At 37.2% G+C, this 22,388-nt stretch overlaps 1 long non-coding RNA gene across 1 annotated transcript in view; it reads right to left on the minus strand.

Annotated features, from left to right (window-relative positions):
- LOC117797018 overlaps positions 1-22,388 on the minus strand; it is a 76,201-nt gene that overhangs the window by 35,044 nt on the left and 18,769 nt on the right. Inside the window, exon 2 of the long non-coding RNA XR_004621830.1 lies at positions 8,900-9,109. This is a non-coding gene — a long non-coding RNA (uncharacterized LOC117797018). The remainder of the gene's footprint in view (positions 1-8,899; positions 9,110-22,388) is intronic.

Consider the following 22,388-nt stretch of genomic DNA (forward strand, 5'->3'; position numbering starts at 1 on the left):
TTAATGGCAGAGCCAGAATAAAAACCTGGTCCCCAAGAGCTCCTGCCCTGAAACCTGTTTAGTTCATTTATTTATTTTGATAGAATATCATTTTATAAATTTTCATTTTGATTATGATTTATTGAAAAAAATAATTTTTACATCCAAATTATTATGGCACACAAATAAAGTAGCAACCCATATATTTTATCTCTGTATTTGTAAAAGCCCCCAAATTTCAAAGGCAAATAATTTGTTTTGGTATCAGTCACATGAATTAATGTTCCTTCACTATATTCTTTTGAATTCTTAAGCTACAATCAGTGTCATTTTAGGATTTGCTAAGGTCAAAAGTTTTAAGAATTAATACTTAGATACTTGAATAATTCTGTTGTTTTCTTCACAAAAAAATGGAGTATGCCTTTTAAAACCTACTAGTTGCAGAATTTATATTTTTATTTATTTTGAAGTTGTGAATATTTTTGGAAATAGGCTGTAGCTTCCTTGTGCCTTGAAACTTTGGGCTCTGCCCTGCGAGTGACTGTCTTTTAAGGATGAAAACACTGGGAAGAAATCAGAGAGGGAGACAAACCATGAGAGACTCTGGACTCCAAAAAACAAACTGAGGGTTACAGAAAGGAAGGGGGTAGGGGAATGGGGTAACCAAGTGATGGGTATCGAGGAGGGCATGTGTTGTGTAGAGCACTGGGTGTTATACGCAACTAATGAATTGTTGAACACTACATCAAAAACTAATGATGTACTATATATTGGCTAACTGAACATAATTTTTAAAAAAAGGATGAAAACACTGAAACAAAGATGACATAGGTAGTCAAAGCATAAAGTATTACTCTTTAGAAATACAGTTGTTTCAGCAATTAGATCACAGAATTTAAAAATAAAATTTGTAGGGTGCCTGGGTGGCTCAGTCAGTTAATCATCTGCCTTAGGTGTGGGTCATGATCCCAACACCCTGGGATGAAACCCGGCTTCCTGGCATTGAGCCCCCCTTAGGGCTCCCTACTCAGCAGTCTGTTTCTCCCTCCCCATGCTCTTGCACTCTTGTTCATGCTCTCTCTCTCTTCCCCTCAAATAAATAAGAGCGTAAAAAAAAAAACCCAAAAAACAAGATTTGTGACATTTCCCTTATCTGAATGTCCAAATCATTTTTCTCTCATTCAGAGAAAACAAGTTCTTATCCATACAGCAAATATAATGAGTGGTGGAGACTGAACAAGGGGAAGAAAAAATTCCCTGGCCTTCCAAATCTCCTTTGAAGACATTCCAATCTGGCATAGGTAGACCATATTAGCCTGCTCACACCCACCAGACTTTCCACAAGTACTGATAAGGAAGTTTTGAACTTCACCAAGCTCTTTCCTTATATTGAAAAAAAACCTGTTTTTTACTTTTCTCCCCATCATTTTTAGTCAATGAAACTACTTTCTCCTCTCTATAGGAAGTAGATTATTATGTTTGAGTCATAGATCATTGCTATTACTAATACATAATGTCATTTGGAACATACTCACACCCTAGAAAGTTTCCAAGTTTACAATGTCTACTTGAATTTTTCCAGAGAACATTTGTCATTTCATTCAAGAGCAGGCCTATGGGTAATCATTTTATCAAAACTACTGCAGCGATTGCTACTTGTGCAGAAAATTATAAAGCTACAGCAGGAGTAAAGCCCAGATTGCCAAGTTTAAATGGGCACTGCTTTTTTGTTAAGTGTTGGGTTAGAATGAATACCACATCCTTAAATTTGGAGGAAATTGAAGAAAGAGAATCATTCTTTGGTCAGAACCACATTTCCTAATTTTCATTTCCTCTTATTTTATTTACACAAAAATACATAATGAAAATTCATAGAAGGTGCATACAGAGAACATCTAATTATGATTCATGCATTTAAAGAAAAGTCTTATTCTAGCCTTGAGGACTCTGATATATCCTTCTTTTTAAGCCAAGATGCAAAAAAAATGAAAAACATTGAATAGGATTTTTATGCCTCATTATGATTTCATATATATATCAACCATTAAGTGAAAAAAATAAATTGAGATGATAGTTTATGAGATATTCAATCCCAATATGTGAACAAGAACTTATTGGGAAGCAGGTTAGTATGGAAATAACTGCTCTTTTGGAAGGAAGCTTTGTTTTGTGCTTAAAACTCTATAACTTATGCTTTTTAGTACATAATTCTTTCTTTCATTGTCTCTAATGGACATAAAGTTTAATATATTGTTAACTCAGAGAATAGTTGGTTATGTATACTGGAGAAAGTAAACACAGTTCCTTAAAGTGTAATGCAGTGAGGTCATACTCTCTGTAAAGAAATTTTAGCAAAGACAGTTTGGACCTACTATTTATTTTCTTTTCTAATAGCATTCTTTAAAAAATAAACTCAACTTTTAAGTTAGAAAGTGGCTTTCTCAAATGCTGAAATAAAAAGCAGGTCATGGGACACCTGGGTGGCTCAGTTGTTTAAGCATCTGCTTTCAGCTCAGGTCATGATCCCCGGGGTCCTGGGATCGAGCCCTACATCGGGCTCCTTGCTTAGTGGGGAGCCTGCTTCTCCCTCTGCCTGCCATTTCCCCTGCTTGTGTGTGTGCTCTCATTCTCTCTCTCTGACAAATAAATAAATAACATCTTAAAAAAAAAAAAAAAGCGGTCAAAATTGGTACTCCCAAAAGAGGAATTCAGCTCGCATTTATGGTTAATGAAATGATGGGTGATATATGATTGACAGTGGATCTTATAACAGCAAAATATATTTTCTGTTTGGAAATAAAGCTTGTGAGATTCTACTGCTATCTCACATTGGCAGAAGAGACAGGAAGCTTTAAATCTGTGGCATCTCTTGATGAGTGATGAAAGATGACATGAATGGGTAGATTTTGGAGGGGCTTACCCACTCTGGGATGATGCAAGTGTGTTGATAAAACCTCACTGGCCCACTGCACCAAGATTAGCAGTAAACAAGACTTCCCATGGAGTACATTTCACCACCACAAGAAAGGATTTGTTTCTGACAGGAAATCATCCTAACAAATTTCTTGTCCAAGTTTAAATATAGTTCTTCAGGCTTTAAGGCCATGCTGCGAAAATTTAGTCCCTGTGAATTTCCATATAGCAGTAAGGAAGCTCTCTGTATCCATCATCTGGATGAATATTTGATCTGTGTAGCTAAAAGCTGGAGAAACAGACTCAAACTTATCCTGACCATGGGCAGCAAGAAAACCAAGCTGACCAGAGAGCAGAGACCTGAAGTTAAACTAAGTTGAAGACCTATTTGCCAGGAATATAGTTCACTCACACCAGAAATTATATTCAGAAGAACAGCCAAATCTGGGAAGAGTAGGCAAGAACTACGGGTCTAAACAAGCTAGAACCTAAGTACTTGAAATCAGCAAAAAGAGAAAGAAAATGGAAGTACCATTGCACAATGGTTGAAAATCCAACAGAGCTGGATTTAGACTTTACCCCTGCCTCTCTCTGGCTGAGAGAATTTGGACAACTGTGATTACAATATTTGCTGAAAACGTTAGCTGTTCTTCTCTATTAGGTACCCTCTCAGAGCCCCTCCTTGTAGGAGGAGTCCCCTCTACACCCACTGATGCCTTGTGACTTGCTTGGACAATAGAATAGGAACAGAAGTGATGAAAACAATGTCCAAATAGAAGATTTAGGATCCACTGCATGCTTTTTCTTCACTGTTCTTTTCCCTCTGCCATGAGAAGAATGCGCTGCAGATAGGGTCTGCCCCTTCAACCTGGATCCCAGAATAAGGATGGCTTGTGGGGAGAAACACAGCCAAATCAGAGACCTTCAGCTGACATTTATCATGAAACTGTGCTGTTAGCCACTGAAATTTTAAGTAGTTTGTTACTGCAGCATAACCTGGCAAAAACTGACTAACGTAGAAAGTCAGACAGCGTTCTCATCTGTAAAATCAGGATATGGTTATTGTGAAGAGAAAATGGGATGATATTTGGATATTTTGTGTTTTCTTGGCAGCATCTCACAAGTAGGGGTTGTCATTATTCCAGGAGGCCCAGGCCAGGAATCTGGAACAAAGGATCAGAAATCCAGAAGAACTAGGCAGGAACTGATGAAGACGATAGGCCCAGGGTCTACACTAGATGTTGGAATTTGGCTGGAGGCATAAGTAACAGACTCTGGAGGGTGGAGTAGAGGGAGATTGGAGCAGAAATTATAACACTTGAAGATGAGCCAACTGCCCTCTTACACACTTTGTAAGAGCTTTCCATGAAGACCAACACCACCTGTGAGCATAGTCAAATCCAGGCTGTCTGGTGGGGACAAATATGGGATAGTAGGCACTTACTGACATGAGGTTTACAGGAGGCATATCTTTACAAAATAAACTTTCGTATTTGTTCCCAAATATGTTTTTTCACTCTTAGTGTTATTTAGGTATATTATGGTTATGTTTGAAGTTCGACAATGACAAAATCCTCTCCTTATGGATTGAGTTATCATTTTTATGAAAGCTACATTATTTATATATCTAAAGTTATGTTTAAAATAGTAAAGAAATTTTAAATCAATTAACACTGAAACTCACGTATTTACAATGATATGGTTGGTTTTGAAGGTAATGATGAAAAAGTTGCTGGTGATACTGCATTAATCATGTGGGTTTCTTCCTGTAAATTGTTTAGAGGGGAAAACTGATCAGCTCTTTTCCCTTGATACAGGACAACTGATACAGGACAATGAGGCTAAACTAGGCCTAATGTGGTTTTTGTGGGGTTTTTTTGGGTAGGGCACATTTTACCACTAGAATGGTTTTGTGGAGCCAGGGGACAAAAGCCAGGAGTCCAAATCAATCACCCATTGAAAGTGTTTCAGTTGATTTTCAGTACTGGCCTCACATTAGAATCACCTGGGGCAATTAAAACTGATACTCAGACTATTCCCAATTAATAAAAAACAAAAACAAAAAACCTCTTGGGGTGGGAACTAGCCATCACAAATACAAAACAAAATTCCCCAGGTGATTCTAGTATGCATCCAAGGTTGAGAACCATTGAGTTAGAGGCGGAGAAGTCCAAAGGTAGTTGAGAAATAAGGATGAGTAGAGGAATAAAGACAAGACTACCGACTACCGACTGATGCTTCCCAAACTTCAAAATGCATAAGAATCACCTGGGTGTCTTGTTAAAATGCAGATTCTGATTCAATAGGACTGAGGTAGGATCTGAGCATCTGCAGTTCCTAACAAGGAACCAGAAGAAGCTGCCAGCCTCCCAACCATACATGGAGGAACAAGAAATTAGAGGAGACAAGTAGGAATTGTTTAGATTGAATCCTAGGCAACTAAAACCTGAGTGACTCCTTTAGGGCTGTATGGGCAAGCTAGGGTTGGGTAAAACATGTTGGCAGGTGCCAACAGAAAGAATATAGGGATTTTTCATACATAAAAGGATGATTGCCACAGCTTGAATTTATTCTAAGAATTTTGTCTGGGGTGCCTGCCTTGCTAAATTGGAAGAGCATGTGACTCTTGATCTTGAGGTGATGAGTTCAAGCCCCATGTTGGTATAAAGATTACTTAAGACAATAAACTCTCAAAAAAAAAAAAAAGAATTTTGTTAGTGACCTTGTAGCCAATGATACACATGGAACTAGAAATTAAACATAAATAGGAACCTGCATACAAGGTACATGCTTGTTAAAAACCATTCACTCTAAGAGTTAAAGTAGAGGCAACATAGTGGTATTGATAGACAACCATGACAGGAACAAATTCAGAAAGCAAAAATAAATGATTTTAAATGCATTTCCAAAACACTGATGTCACTGAGGTCATTTTAGTTGGTCAGACTAAAATGAGAAAGACATGATGATAAATTATGTTGAATCACAGAGTAATAAATATTACTTCCTTTTTAACTTTCTTTCAATCCTTTCTATAGCTTCAGGTGGAAAAAGTATTAGTTCCCATTGTATACCTTTATAGTAATTTTCTCACACCTGCTAATTACCCACTTTAACAAAAAGAGAGCATTCCCCAAGCTCAAAACTATAGTGGGCAAAAAAAATATGATTGGTTAATTTTTGTTATAATTATATGTCTGGTTAGTTTCTACTTTCAGTAAGTGATAGTTTTTGTTTTTGTTTCTGGTAGTTATAAATAGTTTTCTTTCAATATAAATTTTACTAAAGTTAATTTCTAAAATATTAGTAAAACTCCAGTAGTGTACAGATATGACAAAAATCATGAAGGTGCTATTTAAATAGTTGAAATTTGGAAAATCTGGCTTGGAATAAACATGAAACTACATAGAAGTCTGTGCTGTTTACAAACTTAGGTCCTAACAAAATATTTGCATTGATTCATTTAGCAAAAACTGCACATAGAATAGGCTTATAAAGACAAACCATATTTAATCAACAAATATTTATGGAAACAAAAGAGCAAATTTTAAAATTCAAAATGTTTCCCTGATTTTATCTATTTATTTTTTTCTGCATATGAACAGTTTTGTGGGTTCAGTTGAATATATCAAACAATTTATTAATTAAAAGATTCAGCAAATATAATTCAGCTGTTTTCCAAAAGTGTTTTTTTCTATTTTGAGGTCCTGTGTATGTTTAAAGAAAAAGTAGGAACTTCTTTTTTTCTTTTTAATTTTATTTATTTGTTTGAGACAAAGAAATACAGAGGAGAGAGAGCATGAACAAGGGGGAGAGGCAGAGGGAGAGGGAGCAGCAGACTCCCCAGTGAGCAGAGAGTCTGACTTGGGGCTTAATTCCTGGGCCCAGAGATCATGACCTAAGCTGAAGGCAGACACTCAACCATCTGAGCCACCCAGGCACCCCAGAATATATTTTTCTTTATTATATTGTTCAAAATACTAGTTTTTGAGGTGCCTAGATGCCTCAGTCGGATAAGCATCTGACTCTTGATTTCAGCTCAGATCATGATCTTGGGGTCATGAGATCAAGCCCCGAGCTGGGCTCTACACTGGGCATGGAGCCTGCTTAAGATTCTTTCTCTCCCTCTCCCTCTCTCCCTCCCCACCACGTGTGCTCACCCTCTCTCTCTCAAAAAAAAAAAGGAGTTTTCATCTCAATTATTTTATTATCACAGTCATTTTCTTGATACACAGGTATGATGCTGGAAATATGCCCCTACCCAGTAACCTAGCAAGCTATGTTTGGTTTCAGGGAACCCACATGGTCTGGATAAAATTAATCCAAAAAAATAGATCACAGATTCATGAGACAGAATAGTCCTTAAGAAATGAGTTTCTGCTTACATTTAATTGGGTGGTTTTTGTGTGTTTTCACTTTTAGTTCTTTATTATCATATATACCACACCACAAAATCCACACAATTAATTATACAGTTTCTCCAACTTCCCAAACTTTACCTCCTGTTATGATCTGAATGTTTGTGTTCCCTGCAAAATTCATGTGTTGAAATCCTAATTCCCAGTGCGATGGTATTAGGCCCCTCATGAATCAGATTAATGTTCTTATAAAAGAATCCTCACAGAGATCTCTGCCCCTTTCACCGTGTGAAGACACAGTGAGAAACTGGCAGCCAGCACCGTGGAAGAGAGCCTTTACCACACCATGCTAGCACTCTGATCCTGGATTTCTAGACTCCAGAACTGTGAGAAATAAATTTCTGTTGTTTTTAAGCCACTCGGTTTATGGTATTTTTGTAATAGCTGCCTGCCTGGGCAATGACACTTCCAACGATTCATTCCAGATCATCAGAATTGTATCTGGAGTACTTTGGGAAAAGAATCCTCGAGGGCCTCCTGTGCATCCCCTCAGCTGATGATCATAAAGATATGAATTAGTAAAGATAGAACTGTACTGAGATGGGAACCTAGTCCCTTAAAGGTTTCTCAGAATCTGAACATGTCTGTACACATTGGGCAGGCTGGGGGGTGGGCCCACCAGATCCATTTGCATGGGTCAACTCGCCTGAAGATGTTCTGATAGAAAAGAGCTGGAGTCAGAGTGCGTTAGTTTCCTCTTGTTGCTGTAACAATTATCACAAGCTCAAGGTTTAAAACAAGACAAATTTATTATTTTATAGTTTTGGAGGTCAGAAATCTAAAATGGGTCTCACTGGGCTAAAATTAAGGTGATGGCAGGAATGCATTCTTTCTGGAGGCTCTAGAAGAGAATTCATTTCCTTGCCTTTTCCAGTTTCTAGAGGCTGCCCACAGCCCTTGCTTGGTTCATGGCGCTCTGCCATCTCCAAAGCAGCAACCGTATCACTCCAACTTCTGCTTTCATCCTCCTATCTCCTTATCTGATTCTCTTTTCTTTCTCCTTCCATGTATAACAGCCCATCAAGATAACCCAGGATAATCTCCCTATGTTAAAATCAGCTAATCAGCGACCTTCATTCCATTCCCAGCTGTAACTTCCCCTTGGCTTGTAACATAACATATTCACAGGTTCTGGGAGTTAGGGCATGGACATTTTTGGTTTTGTTTTTTTAAGATTTTAGTTATTTATTTATGTGAGACTGAGAGAGAGAGAGAGAGATCATGAGCAGGGGGAAGAGTCGAGGGAAAAGCAGATTCCCTGCTGAGCAGGGAGCTAGATGTGGGACTCTGAGATCATGACCTGAGCTAAAGGCAGATGCTTAACTGACTGAGCCACCCAGGTGCCTCAGGGCATGGACATTTTGGAGGCCTACTGCCTACCACACAGAGGTAGAGAAAGAATGGGAAGAGACATAGGGTTGGTCTTGGAGTTTATTCCTTTCCAAGTGGCCATGAGTGACCTCTCAGTGGTCATAAGAGATAGTGGGAAGAAAAGGAAGGCAAAGCACTGTGTTCTGAGATGCATGAATGCAGGAGTAACACTATTTTCATTCCAATCATATAGGAGGACACAAAGTGGGGAAATATACCTTGGTTGTCCTTCTGTAGGGAATATAGTGGGAAGCATGAAGACCTCCAGAGACCAGATTGCCATCTCTGAGCGATGCACCACTGGTAGCCACTAGGGGCAGTAGAACAGCAGGGACGGCAGAATAGCAGGCCTCAGAAGCAGTGATGAGATACTTCACTGGTTTTCACAGGCACTAAGGAGGCTTTTCCATAGACCACACCAGGACACACTAGAAAATAAAGCAAAAATACAAACTAGATTTACTTATGAGATACTTCTGGAACCTTCCAGAAATAACTATGACTATTTCAGGGAACTCAAAGACAAAGACAAAAACAAAACATGGACAACAGCAACAACAAAAAACAGAAAGCAGGAAAGCTGTAAATTTGTATTTATTATATTAATAGGGTCCCATTTTTCATAGCATCTTAGGGCATCCAGAGGGAACTTAGATTACATTCAGGAGGGAGGCTCAAACAGATGGCTGGAGAAAAGAAACATCTTCCATTTCAGCAGAGTTATGCCAGTCAGTGAATCAAGGGCCTCACCTGCTAATCTGCACCTCTGATTATGGTTTCATTTTAATTTAATGTCAATTAACTTGACAATTTAACTCTTGCCTTCCTGCCCAGGTGCTTGATTTACTGACTTATATCACTCTTATTTTTTTATTTTTTATTTTTTTTCCAAAACTGAAGTCTTATACCTACGGTTCTGTGCTTGGGCATTTCAAAGAGTTCGGCTATCCTGATAGGCACTGTTGTGGCTTTCCCAGGTGCCCTCTTCAAGACCGTGGCATTCATTTCATCAGTTTCCTGGTTGCCTGCTAACAGCTCACAGTTGAATTGCCCTCGGTGGAAAGGATCCGCTTTACCCCAACGTTATGTTTCCGCTCTGGAAACAGCCCATATTCACTGACTGGTCACTGTGGAGGTACAAAAGCGGGCCACCTTGCCCGTGTGAGGAGATCTGTGAAGGGCCATCCCAGCTGCAGGACACCTTTTGGCTCTGGTTGAGGTCTCTGTTGTGACTCTATCTTGGCTCAGCATCTCCTTCTGCCCAGTCCTTATTCCCTCAGAGGGGTTGTTCCTAAGAGCAGACATTTCCTGCATATGGATCTCCGTCTCTGAGAATCTGTTGCCCAGAGGACTTAAATTAAGACACTTGATGTGAGAATTGGCCAAAGGAGGCAGATTCTAAAATGAGACTTGGGAGCTGGATCACTTATGGGCCAGCTGGCATAAGTGGCCAGCTGGTCATAGGTGGAATCCTGGGAGCACTGGCATGGAGTAGCTGTACAAATATTAAACCTTTCACTGGTGATGAACTGAGATGGGACATGAATATAAGGAAATGCTTTGGCGGGCTTAGTGTCCTCAGGCATTTGAGAGGTTCGGAGGAAATGATAATTAGAAGAACACTGAAATTGGATGGCTGTCCTAAGTATGCAGCTGGAAAGACAATGAAAGATGGAGGTTATTAATCACCAATCTAAGGCAAAGTGAAAAGTTAGAGAGTCTCCATGGCAGCATTTAAAAAAGGCTCTCCTGAAGCTGGAGAGTGGAAAAGGTGAAGTCTAGGCTCAGTATTTAATTATAAGGATAGCAGACAGAATTCCAGGGAAGACTGAATTCCCAGGCCCTGCAAGACTTCAGCACAAAGGTCATGGCCCTAGTAGAGAAGGAAGAGGATTCTAAGGCTTTGGATGGGACATCTGGGTCAATGCACTAAAAAACCTTGAAACCCTAACCCTTGAACCCTCTGGGCCCACAGAAGCAGCCTACTGCGCTCTGTTAAGGTCCAGCATAAATCCCCTCCTCAAGATTTATCATCATCAGACATTGGTGTCTTGGAAAGAAACAAACAAGACACATGAACACTAGTAGGTGGAAGATATTCTATATAAAAATATAGGGGTTCATCATATGAAGTTTGGGGAGATATCAAGTTTTTAAGGACATACATCTTCTACTACTACTGAGGAGTGACCCCCTGCTAGACCTCCTCCAGTTCTAGTGACAGCACATTTTACATTTAGCAATTACAGTAGGAGACATGAAAGGCTGCCAGTTTTGAGTAGGACTCAGAGCAGAAAGACCTTTGCAGCAGGTCCATGCTGTGATCCAAGCAGCCCTACTTCTTATGCCCTAGAACCTGGTAAATCCGATGGAACTGGAAACATTTTTGACGGAAAAGAAGCTACATGGAGTTTATGACAGGTCTCGGTGGGAGAATCATAACATAGCTAGGTTTTGGAATAAGACAATGCCATTTGAAACATGGAATTATATATAATTCAAAAAATAGCTCTTAGGGTTCAATAGGACTCTGGTAGAAATATAGCATCTGACTCTGAGACACCAAGTAAAAATGTGTCTAAAACTGCTCATTATGAGCTGAATTTTGTCAGACCCATAAATTTGTAGTATTAGGCATGTCTAGCAGTAATGCTTTGTAAAACAATATTGTTTATCTGAGACCGGGCCACAGTAGGGCTAAAGGGCACAAGTAAGCCACATAAGCAGGTGGTCCATAACCCCATGTAATATACCTGTTTCACTGCTGCCTTTCTGTGAGCTGATACCTAAGACCACATTAGGGGAGGATCACGTATACATAGTTGCTGGGAGAGGAAAATGGTCAAGATTGTTCTCAGGTGGGTGGTTTTACCAAATGAAAATGAAATGCCTTTGCACTCCAGCCCCACTCAGGGGTGGCCCCGAAAGGCAGTGGTGAAAGAATCCTCCCAAAGGGCAGAACTTCGAGTTGTTTACTGGGTTATCTACTTGGTATTTCCTATTTAAATTGATTTCTATTCATTATTTCTTTCTGTTTGCTTACTTTTGATTTAACTTGCTCATCTTTTCCGTTTCTTAGGATGGAAGTGTATGTATCATCGATTTCAGAACTTCCTTTTTAAAAATATAAACATCTAATACTAGTCCCTTTAAGCACTAATTTAGCTGCATCCTACAAATTTTGATATATATGTTGGTATTTTCATTCAGTTCAAAATTTGAATTTTCTTTATGATTTCTTTTTTGACCTATGACTTAAAAGTATGTTGTATAGTTTCCAAATATTTGGGAATTTTCCAGATATCCTTCTGTTATTGATTTCTAGTTTAATTCACTGTAGACAGATAACGTACATTGTATGTTTTCAATTTTCTTAAATTTTTTGAGACTTACTTTATGACTCACAATAAAGTCTACTTTGATGAATGTTCCATGTATATTCTATTGTTAATGGAATCTTAAATAAATGTTAAGTCATTTTGTAATTGTTAAAATCTTCTATATTGATCTTATTTCTCCTTGTTCTATCAGTTATTCAAGAGTATTTAAATCTCCAACTATTGTGGATTTGTCTATTTTTCCTTTAATTCTCATCTTTTGTTTCGTGTATTTTGAGAATTGTTAGGTCCTCCTGATAAAGTTATCCTTTCGTCTTTATGCAGTACCCTCTTAAGTCTGGTCATATTCCTTGCTGTAAAATCTATTTTGTCTAATATTAATATAGCCCCTCCTACTTTATTTCTATTAGCAGTAGCATGGAATGTCTTTTTCTATCCCTTTACTTTGAATCTGTTTAGGTCTTTATATTTAAAGTAGGTTTCTTTTGATAGCATGTAGCTGGGTATTGCTTTTCACCCAATATGATAGATTTTTTCCCTAAGCGATGTTTTTAAACTATGTAATTTAATTGCTGATACAGATTGTTATAATACTACCATATTGCTATTTGTCTTCAATTATTCTCATCTGCTTTTTATTCTTTTCTATCTCCTTTTCTGATTTATATTGGGTTAGTTGAAAATTTTCTTTAATGACTCTATTTTATCTCTACTCTTGACTAATTAATCATATCTTTGGATTTTATTGTTGTTATTGTTTTTAATTTTGTTTTATTTTTATTATAGGTTGGCCTCTTTAACTTATCATATTCCACCTTCAAAGTACATCACATATAATTTCAGAAAGCCATAACAATAAACTCTCACTCCCCCAATCATCTGTCATTCTGATTATACATTTTACAGCTACCTGTATATTAAACCCCACAATTCATTGTTACTACTTTTGCTTTCAACAACTATTGTCTTCTAAAATAATAAAAAATACCCCTTGTATTTACCCACATGGTTACCATTTTCGGCACTTTTCATTGCCTTCTCTAAATTTCTATGCAATGTCATTTTCTTCTGCCTAAAGAACTAACCCTTAACATTTTTTGTAGTGAAGATATAAGGGTGATGAATTCTTTCAGATTGTTTGTCTGAGACAGTATTTTGCCCTCAATTTTGAAGATGTTTACACTAGTAAAGAATTTCAGATTGACTGTTTTGTTTTTGGTTTTTTTTTTCCTACAGTGCTTATAGATGTCACTCTACTGTTTTCTGGCTTACATGGTTTCTAATAAAAATATGCTATAATTTTTATCTTCATTTCTCTGTATGTAATATATATCTTTAAAGATACTTTTTTTAATTAACTTTTTAAAAATTAGTTTTAGATATACAGAATAGTTACAAAGATAGAACAGAGAGTTTCCATATACCTTATACCCAGTTTCCCTTATCATTAACATTACTGTGGTATTTCTGTCACAGCTAATGAACCAATATTATTTCATAATTATTAACTAAACTTCATACTTATTCGGATTTGATTAGTTTTTCCCTAATGTCTTATATTCCAGAATCTATCCATAATACTAATTTATGTACTGTCATCATCATGTTTCTTTAGCTTTCTCTGGATTGTAACAATTTCATAAGCTTTCTTGTTTTTAGTTATCTTAAGTAGTACTCGTCAGGACCTTTTGTAGAATGTCCCTCAATTTGGGTTTGCCTGATGAGCTTATTATTGTTAGACTAGAGTTACGGGTTTTTGAGAAGAAGACAACAGAAGTACATGCCATTGTTACCACATCATACCAAGGTTATATGCTATGAACATGACTTATCCCTAATGATGTTAATCTTCATTGGCTGAAGTTCTGTTTGCCTGTTTATCTAGTGTAAAGCTACTCCCTCCCCTAATACTCTATTCTTTAGAAGCAAGTCACTAAGCATAATCAATACGTATGGGGTGGATAATTAAGTACCACTCCCTTGTGGGGGCAATAGCTAAGTAAATTATTTGGAATTCTTCTTTATAAGAGATTTGTCTGTTCTCCAACATTTATTTATTCAATCATTTCTTTTAATCAGTAGCAACTCATGAATATTTAATTTATACTTTGGGTTATAATCCAAAACTACATTATTTATTTTTTGCTCAAATAATTCCAGCTCTGACCTTTGGAAGCTTTTTCAGCTTGGTTCCCATGTCCCTTTAGCATACATCTATTTTTTAAATACTTATGATAGCCCCCAGCACGATTTTTTTAACTGTTTATTCTTAATGGAGTTTATTGAGATTCTTGGGTCTTTGGGTATATGAATTTCCTAGGACTGAAATAACAAATTACCACAACCTATATGTCTTAGAACAACAGAAATTTATTCTCTCACAGTTATGAAACCTAGAAATCCAGAATCAAGGTGTTGACAGGGCCAAAGGATCTAGGGACGAATTCTTTCTTGACTTTTCTAGGTTCTGGTGGTTGCCAGGAACCCTTAGTGTTCTTTGGCTTATAGATGTATCACCCCAATCTCTACCTCTATCTTCATATGGCCTTCCCCCCTGTGTCTGTGTACAAATCTCCCTTTTTTTATAGGGACATAAATCACTGGATTAGGCTACATCCTAATCCAGTATGACCTCATCTTGATTACATCTGTAAAGACCTGATATCCAAATTAGGTCACTTTCAGGGTAGAAGGGTCTGGGTAGAAATAAATTTGGGCATGGGGGGATTGGACACCATTCAACCCAGTGCAGTGGGATTTATAGTTTTCATCGAGTTTGGAAAATGTTCAGCCATTATTCTTCTACTATTTTTTTTTTACTCCTTTTTTCCTCCCAAAACTCCAATTATAGAAATGTTAGACTATTTGATATTCTCTCAGGTTACTGAATCTCTGTTCATTTTTTTTTTTTTTTTGGTCCTTTTGTACTCTGTACTTCATTTTATTTTTTCATATCTTTCAGTTAACTGATCTTTTCTTCTATACCGTCTGATCTACTTTTAATCCCATCCAGGTTTTCTTCCCCATATATCAAATATCTTTTATTTTATGATGTGTATTTTTCATCTACTTTCTTAAACACGGTGAATATACTTCAAGTGGCTTTTTCAAATATCTTTATCTCCCAATTCCATAATCTCTGACCCTTCAAGGTCTGTTTCTGTTATGTGATTTTTTCTTCTGGTTTTGGAACAATTTTCCTCTTTTGAGAAATGGATCGTTCTTGACTGGCTGCCAGGTATTGTGAATTTTTTATTGCTGTTTGCTAGATTTGGTTGGTTTCTCTTAAATCATGTTGGATTTTGTTCTGGCATGAAGTCAAGTTACTTGGAATCAGTTGGATCCTTTCAAGTCTTTGTTTTGAATTTTGTTTGGGCAGGTCCAGAGCAGCCTTAGTTTAGAGCTAATGTAGCTTCAATACTAAGGCAATATTCTTCTGAAGACTATACTTGATGCCTGAGTATTATGAGACCTTTCATTATGAATGATAGAAACATGAACTATTTACAGCCCCTACTTGAATGCCTAGAATTGTTCTCAAATTACATATCACCCAGCACTTTAGTATGTTTCATCCTTGACTTTTTTCTTTAGCACTTATTACTATCTCACAAATTATATACTTATCTAAATTTTGGTATTTCTTTCTGTTTTAGGGGAAGGAATTTTATTTTGTTATTCACTGCTGTGTACTAGCTTCCAGAAAAAGCTTGACTCATTATAGTTACTTGATAAATATTTGCTGTATTAGTGAATTAATCAATGAATTGTCTTTCAATTAGACATACTTTTATTATTTTCCATTTCTTCCAGTCCCGAATATCTAATTTAATAAATTACTATTGATAAATAGTGGTAATAGTATTGCTCATGAGACTTCTTTCAAGCGTGATTATCCTAAGATGAGGACTTCTGGTCCTCATCATTATATGTTGTAAATAGTACATTGCCCAAAACTATATGGAGACATTCATGTTTGTGGCCATCTTAGATTAATGTATTTATTATTCAAATTTTCCAACAGATGGCAGTAAATATCTTGGAGACTAATTTGCCCATTTTTAATAGCGGCAGGTCTGTTACCAATGAGGAAACATTCATATCTTGTAAGGCCCTCAAACTTCCCTTTCCATTTTGGTGGGTTTCAGGATATTTCTTATACTTCTGTCGGTTATGTTATAACTATGTTGAAGAATGTTAAAGTAGGCTGCAAAATGTCCATTCACACTTCTGCTTTTGGTTCAGTAGCTAAAAGAAACACTCAATTATGATGATTCAGTAACTAAAGAGTTCCAGAATACCACAGGGCAAGGTTTCCCAAAGACCTGTAGAGTATGCTGTCTTCTTCACAAAGCCTCCTTCCCTATAGGGCTACCTTGCACAGACAGTGCCTGAAAATTATGGGCATTTATTGAGTCAGTATACCATAAGCCTAGGGGAGATTTCAGTCTCCCTGTTTAGGGGATGACTTACCAAAAGATCATGGACTTTGAGGCCCGAAAGACCTAGTTTCAAATCTTGGATCTAACCTATGTTAGGAAATTATGTGGCCTAGTCCATTTATTTAATATCTCCAATGCTGTTTCTTCATCTGATAAATGAAGATAAGTGCCTCACAGAATTGTTAAGACCTAAATGAGGTAACACAGAGAACCTAAAACTCCTGATAGGCGCACAGTAAATGCTATTTCCATTCACCTTCCAGTGTGGGTATACATAGGCTAAATCAGCCATCAAAAAGGTGGTAAAGTCATAGAATTATGCAGTATAAAAAAACTGGTCACATGTTTTTGGTCCAATGCAACTTTGTAGTGCTACAGTTTCCTCCACAGCATCCATATTAACTTGCATCCAGTCTCAAGTTAAACATTCCAATTATAGGAATGCCCCTTTCCTTCTAAGGGAGGTAACCTCTGGAAAATTCTGTTATAGAAGGAAATTGGACATAGTAAGGAAGGCTCAACCATTGGTCCTGGCTCCGCTTCCTGTGACCTCAAGGAACAATATTAATCCCTCATCTAAAGGATCCCTCCATATATGAATGAAGCTATTATAATGGATCCTTTTGAGTCACCTCTATAACACATAGAACATTTATACTCCCTTAACCTGCACATATGACATAATATTGATCCCTGTTCCATGGTGTTGGAACTCTCCAATCTATCTTTGGGCTTCCATCATCATTTCTGTATACCCAGTGCTGTCTTGTTATTAATTTATTGCCCCTTTATCAAAACTGGCCTGTATCATTTCTTATTCCTTCAATCTCTAAAATATTAGTATTGACACTTTTATAAATATTTGTATCTTGGCAATCTTTCATTTCTTACCTAAGAAAATGAGTAATCTCATTACCTAAGAGAATTTTAGGGACAATGTAAAAGCCATTAAGGGAGGCCCTGCTTGCAATGATACTTCTTGTTATCTGTATCTTTTTTATATATATATATCTGTATCATAACATGGAGTTCTATGTATTCGGTTTCGATAACCTGTCCCTGATAACTATTTCTGTGGGCATAACTGTGTGTTCGTGTTGAAGCAGACGCAGGCAAGAGGGAGGCAAATGTGTGTGCTAAGGAAAGAGAGTTCGGCACCATGATTACTTTTGATTAAAGAGGAGATTTCATATAGGACTGTCTCAGGATATTAATAAAACAAGAAGCCAATGAATATACCTTTATCCTAAAAGCCTATAAACAGGCATTAGCATTAAAATAACTTCCTAAGTGGAGCTAGTGATTGTCATCAACATTTCTTTAAAGGATCAAACTAATATATTGTGAGTCAAATAGCTTTGACCTTTAATACTTTTAAATCCCATTGATTTTTCTCATTCTTGCTTTTGAGTTTACATTTTTAAGTGACATTTAAAGATGCATGTACTTAACTGCATTTAATTTAAAAAAAGTATCAGGGGACAATTTTATAATAAAATAATGCCAAAAGTAAAAAAATGAAAGGGAAAGGGTGTTTGGTATTTTAAAAGTGAGTGACAATCTATGGTAGAGGGCTGCAGGGCTGGTAGTCTGAACACTAAAGGCAGCTTAGGGTGTAAATGAAGAACACAGACTGATACAGTGAGTCGTAGTGGCCTTGTGCCTTCTAACTGATTTGCCGGCCTGAACACAGCCTTTAGGAGCTGGAGTAGATCGATGTTCATCTATCTACACTGGATCCAAGTCACAGGACTAGTATCCATGCTTAGCTAGACGTAAGCCACATCAGGACTTAGCTTTGTGCTCCATTTCAGCACACTTTCACCCCAGACCTGCAAGCATCTTGGAAACATTGCTTCATTCATCTCTACAACATTCCGTTTGGGGAATTAAGTTACAAATATTATGAGGTCTGTTCTCCAGTTGAGAAAGCTGAATTACAGAAAGGTTAAGAGGCTTGCTTGAGGTCAGAAATTGGTAATAGAGATCAAGTGCAGGCTGGAGGGGACCCAGCAATAGTTCCCAGGATACCTTGGCAGTGTCATTCTAAAATCCTTTCAGTGATTTCTCTCTGTTATTCCCCAGGGCAGCAAATCCGCAAGTGTTAATAGAAAGCTTCTATGAGGCAATTGTATAAGCAGAGTTCTTTCTGTAGGAGACAGATTATGCTGTTACTTTAGACCTTTCTCCTACATTTTCAAAGGTGCAGAATTAATGACTGAGTTAGTCTAACACTGGATATACCTCACATTTAAAGTCATAGACACCACCTTGCAATACAGACACCCACAGTTCAGAAAGGCTTCTTGAAGAAATTCATTGCAATGCAAGAAAACTCTTGGGATTTCCAAAGCCACAGCCTAGATATAGTTTCTTTTCCTTCAAAGGGGAAACTTGAGAAGGAACGTTTAGAATACCTTCACAATCAGTCCTTTCTGTGAACAAGCTTTGGCTTGAAAAACTTCAAAATGTTGTCCTCATTCTGTGGTTATCTTCATCTCCAAGGAAATCTCTAGAGCTTCACATGCAGAGGTTTGAGGCATTTTTGTGGTTTCTTATACTTTGGCTTTATTACTAACTGAAATCCAATGGGTTTACAACAAGTGGAGGAAATGGGAAGGAAAATTGAAATTGAGTAGTTACTCTCATAGGTGAGGCCCATACCTCTGATGGTGGCCACACTTGCCTTACTGGGGGATAGCAAGTTTATGTCTTTTGAATCTGTTTTCTAGGGTGAAAAGAAAATTAGAAATTATCCCCAGATTTCTGATCCAATAATTTACAATGAAGGTGACACTATCTTCCGATATTTTTAACTTTTGATGTAAGCTAAGTTTTAGGTATATCTTTATAGCCTTTATAGCCACAACAGTTTTTTGGATATTATATAGCAAAGCATAAACTTATTCCCAAAAATAAGAATTATTTTATTTCCTGAACGACTCAAGAATATACTTTTTCTTTGAACACTTTGCTGCCTTGAATATTTATAACTTTATGCATATAATAAGAAAATCAACAATTACTGTTTATTAAGCAGTGTATTGCCTAACTGTAGAAAGCATATATGTCAAGTATTTATGTATGCATATACCCATAAGCACACATATAAAATCTTTTTTTAATAATTCAACAACCCTTCATTGTAATTACCATCACTTTTATTTTACCTATGAGGAAAAGGAGACTAAAAAAGGCTCATGGTCTCACAACTATATGTTGCTGACAGAAATTTTTTACATGAAACCTCGAAGTTAAATTTAAAACAAACCAAAATAAGAAAGATGCAAGGTGTTATCTATATACTCCTCCATACAATGAAACCTGGAGAGAGAAAAGTACTAGAAAAGAAAATCATTCTCTAACTGCACTGTCAGGATAATCTATGTGGTAGGCTAGAGCTATTAGACCCAATTTTCTTTCTTTCTTCTTTTTTTTTTTTTTTAAGATTTTATGTATTTATTTGACAGAGATAGAGACAGCCAGCGAGAGAGGGAACACAAGCAGGGGGAGTGGGAGAGGAAGAAGCAGGCTCATAGCAGAGGAGCCTGATGTGGGACTCGATCCCGGAACGCAGGGATCACGCCGAGCCGAAGGCAGACGCTTAAGGACTGCGCCACCCAGGCGCCCCTAGACCCAATTTTCTGATGAAGACTCTGAGGCTCACAAGATTGCAAACTGTTGCCTGCGAATCGTTTAATATCAACCAGGTGTTCAGTAGCAGACTCAGAACTGTGGGAATCTGTTCACTATGTGCTTTTCTTTATCGCTTAAAATTCACATAGAAAATCATCTCATTCTGACCACAGGCCCTAAAATCAGGTTAGAACTTTCTTAGAATGTGCCATTTGTACTCCAACGATAAGATGCTATAAAACTATCCAAGTTGATGTATACAAGTAATGGGTCTGGGAGGTGCACAAATAGCCACGGAAATCCGAGGAATAGATTCACGGTTGATGGGTCAGAAGTGTCAAACATGTAAATTGCAGCAATTAAACTAGGCAGAGTTCAGAAAACATTGTCTGCATCTTCAATCCTCAGGGCTTTGGAAATTTGGGGTTTGGATAACTCTTAAGCCAAAATTAGCTACTGTATTCCTCCAGATTCCATTACAAAGTTGGGAGTCAGCTTTTGCTGGAACACTCCATTTCCTTTACAGGCTAGTTTGTCTCCCCTATGTCTTCTCACCTGTAGATGGGATGGTAGAGCTGCTGAATATCTTTCTATATATTAAGTAGATAAGTAGGTAGGTAGGCAGGTAGATAGGTAAGTAGATAGGTGATAGGTAGATACGTAGATACATGGATAGATAGAACACACTTCTGAATCTGATATTGAGTTGCCTGTAACATTGATTTTTCTACCCTGATAGACTCTTAACAGCTCATGCCTTTTCTTACTCTCATTGGTTCTCTCACAGCAAGCCTCCCATAGCAAGAGGGTTTCAGAAATCCCCATTTACCACCGTTTGGATTATCTACATTTCACCTGGCTTCTCCACTCAAATGCAGTTTTAGGCCAAGAGCCCAGCAGTGTTATTCTTTTAATTTTACATGCCCACAGAGCTGAAACATTTGAAGTGCAAGCATGGGACTGTATACTTTTCAATTAGATGTTGGCACATGCAAACACTAACAGACACTAACTGGCACAGACCAACTACCATTCACTTAACTTAATGGATACTCTAATGGCATGGCCAATGGTAGAGCAGTTTCAGAGCCCTGAGAAATCTAGAAGCAGTGGAAATTATAGTCCACAGCATGACAACAAGTCCTTTATAAAGGTTTTGCACAATTAGTTTCTTTCAGAAATGAAGAATGCCAGTCGGATTAATCTGCCAAATCTTGGCAGGACAATGATACCAATTGCCTTTTGTAACTGTTTACTTACTTCTCTGTTTCCTTAGATATAGGGTACCAGACAAAGTATTGCTCCTTACATTTGTATTGATGCCTTTTTACTTGAGAAAGCACAGGACAGTGAGTCATCCTTCAGTCTCTCCTTATTGAACCCTGTGAATTTTCAAACTTCAAGTCCTTTTTATTTTCACATTTAGTTTCTCATTAAATATTCTGGGTCTACGTTTGGATTGAGATTTCTTTGTGGCTTATAACTACAAATCAAAATTTTATCTATTAGCATTATTATTTGCAAATTTCTAGTAGTCATTTTTATAGTCTACAACTATGGATGTTATTGTTCCCTATCCATTTTATAATTTCAACTAAATTGAGCAATGAAAATTTTATAGTGCATCCCTAATTGTGCACCAGACTGGAACTGTTCTTACAAATTCCAAGCAATTATAAGGCTTTCTGGGAAACATTGGCAGCAAACACTGGATTAAATGTTTATAACAGCAAGCCAGATGGGAAACAGAGATAAGGAAAATCTCATGGAAACTTATTTTTTTTTCCCAAACCAAAACACTATTTTAAATTAACCTGGCCAAGAGAAAGCATTTTCACATTGTTGACCAATAAATAGCTTTTGGTAAGTAATAGCAGTTAAATTGTGGGAATAATTTTACATGGACATAACTCTTTGTGTCAACTGTGACTGATGTTACAAACAGATACTAAATAGACAGAGTTGATGACTAAAACTCCAGTGATGTATTAGCTCAAATTTAAACAGTGGACGCTTTAGAGTTAGAAAAAAATGTGCTTCGTATTATATCAAAGGTGGAAAAAAATCACATGGAAATATTTAGTTGTACTTGAAAATGTTTGACGTGGAGACTGCGGTGCATATATAGTCAACTTACTCATGCTAAAAATATTTTTACTGCTTGGGAACTCAGAGTGAAGACTGCCATTTTTGTAGATAAATCTGTCTCTTAATGGAATGGGGCAATAAGCTACTCCCACCAACTTGAACTCATGCTTGCTTCTTCTGATTTGACTAAAATGTTGTGAAAG

Source organism: Ailuropoda melanoleuca, chromosome 17 (genome assembly GCF_002007445.2).
Source record: "Ailuropoda melanoleuca isolate Jingjing chromosome 17, ASM200744v2, whole genome shotgun sequence".
NCBI classification, from domain to species: Eukaryota; Metazoa; Chordata; class Mammalia; order Carnivora; family Ursidae; genus Ailuropoda; species Ailuropoda melanoleuca.